Source organism: Anneissia japonica, unplaced genomic scaffold (assembly GCF_011630105.1).
Source record: "Anneissia japonica isolate Jap-2015-1 unplaced genomic scaffold, ASM1163010v1 scaffold49583_len16476_cov106, whole genome shotgun sequence".
Classification (NCBI taxonomy): Eukaryota; Metazoa; Echinodermata; class Crinoidea; order Comatulida; family Comatulidae; genus Anneissia; species Anneissia japonica.
Genome location: NW_022700028.1, coordinates 5,689 through 7,684, shown reverse-complemented (window position 1 = coordinate 7,684; position 1,996 = coordinate 5,689). Strand labels below are relative to the sequence as shown.

General features: G+C 43.3%; 2 non-coding genes and 1 pseudogene across 2 annotated transcripts; all 3 read right to left on the bottom strand.

The window, feature by feature from the left end:
- Positions 1–312: 312 nt before the first annotated feature.
- On the bottom strand, positions 313–431 carry LOC117103286. The gene has a single exon (XR_004444559.1). It is a non-coding gene; the product is annotated as a 5S ribosomal RNA (ribosomal RNA).
- Positions 432–1,126: 695 nt separating this feature from the next.
- LOC117103282 lies at positions 1,127–1,246 on the bottom strand (annotated as a pseudogene).
- Positions 1,247–1,688: 442 nt separating this feature from the next.
- LOC117103272 lies at positions 1,689–1,807 on the bottom strand. The gene has a single exon (XR_004444548.1). It is a non-coding gene; the product is annotated as a 5S ribosomal RNA (ribosomal RNA).
- Positions 1,808–1,996: the final 189 nt, after the last annotated feature.

Below are 1,996 nucleotides of genomic sequence, written 5' to 3'. Positions count from 1 at the left end.
ATTCTTCAGACAGAAGAAGACTGTCGTTTTGTTCAAACGACCCTCGAATCATAGTACCTGTATGATTTTTAAGGTATGAGAGTGCAATTTCCGGGCACTTAGAGGTCCATATTCTCAAAATATTTGCACCTCAGTCCCATCTATGGTGGGCCCTAGGTCGTGTGGACTCTCACGCACCCCTACTTTAGAATTTAGAAAATAGTTGACGATTATAACGTGGCAACATACATAATGAAACTGTTAAGAAAAAGAAAAACATTTTTAACGGTAAGTAAATCAAGCCATTTGGGAGTGGGGGGAGCAAATGTAAAAAGTCTACAGCACCCGGTATTCCCAGGCGGTCACCCATCCAAGTACTAACCAGGCCCGACGTTGCTTAAATTCGGTGATCGGACGAGAACCGGTGTTTTCAACGCAGTATGGCCGTAGACATGTGAGTGGTATTTCCACTCATAGTTAATCTCGGCATATAGCATAATTATCCAATCCTGAAGCACTGTGATTGATGACGTTTCATATAAACGCCCGCTTGTCTGGCGGGGATTTCTTCTAACTCCCCTGACCACTCTGCTGCGCGAGTACATTTTTTACAAACACCAGTGTTGAACAATAAACCAACCATTTTACTACCGTACGGCACTAACTAGGATGCTTCAGACAGAAGACTGCCGTTTTGTTCAAACGACCCTCGAATCATAGTACCTGTATGATTTTTAAGGCATAAGAGTGCGATTTCCTTTTTACTTCAAGAGGTCCATATTCTCAAAATGTTTGCATCTCAGCCTCAACTATGGTGGGCCTGAGGTCGTGTGGACTCTCACGCACTCTTACCGCCAAATCGTCCATCCGCCCCAATCAGTAGGCTAGAATATCGCATATGCTTTCATTACATTTGTTAAGACACCACCCGAACACTGTATTATAAGGCTACACCATACACATTTTGTGGCCCTACTGCTCAGTGCAAGGCCCAGGTCCTTTTCTTTTATTGAAAAGTTGACGATTATAACGTGCCAAAATACCGTACATAATGAAACTGTTAAGAGAAAAAAAAAAAAAGAAAAAGAAAAACATTCTTAACGAACAGTAAGTAAACATCAATCGATTTGGGGGAGAAAATGTAAAAAGTCTACAGCACCCGGTATTCCCAGGCGGTCACCCATCCAAGTACTAACCGGGCCCGACGTTGCTTAACTTCGGTGATCGGACGAGAACCGGTGTTCATGTGGATGATATTTCCACTCATAGTTAATCTCGGCATATAGCATAATTATCCAATCATGAAGCTCTATGATTGATGACGTTTCATATCAACGCGCGCTGTCTGGCGGGGATTTCCTCTGACTCCCCTGACCACTCTGCTGCGCGAGTACATTTTTAACAAACACCGGTGTTGAACAATAAACCAACCATTTTACTACGGCACTAACTAGGATGCTTTAGACAGAAGAAGACTGCCGTTTTGTTCAAACGACCCTCGAACCGGCCTAACACCAGCGAATTAATTGCGTATTGTTGATATGAACACATAGTACCTGTATGATTTTTAAGGTATGAGAGTGCAATTTCCGGGCACTTAGAGGTCCATATTCTCCAAAATGTTTGCACCTCAGCCTCAACTATGTGGGCCCGAGGTCGTGTGGACTCTCACGCAGCCCTACTTTAGAATTTTGGGGAAAAATGTAAAAAGTCTACAGCACCCGGTATTCCCAGGCGGTCACCCATCCAAGTACTAACCGGGCCCGACGTTGCTTAAATTCGGTGATCGGACGAGAACCGGTGTTTTCAACGTAGTATGGCCGTAGACATGTGAGTGGTATTTCCACTTATAGTTAATCTCAGCATATAGCGAACACTGTATTATAAGGCTACACCATACACTTGTTGTGGCCCTACTGCTCAGTGCAAGGCCCAGGTCCTTTTTCTTTTAGTGAAAAGTTGACGATTATAACGTGCCAAAATACCGTACATAATGAAACTGTTAAGAGAAAAAAAA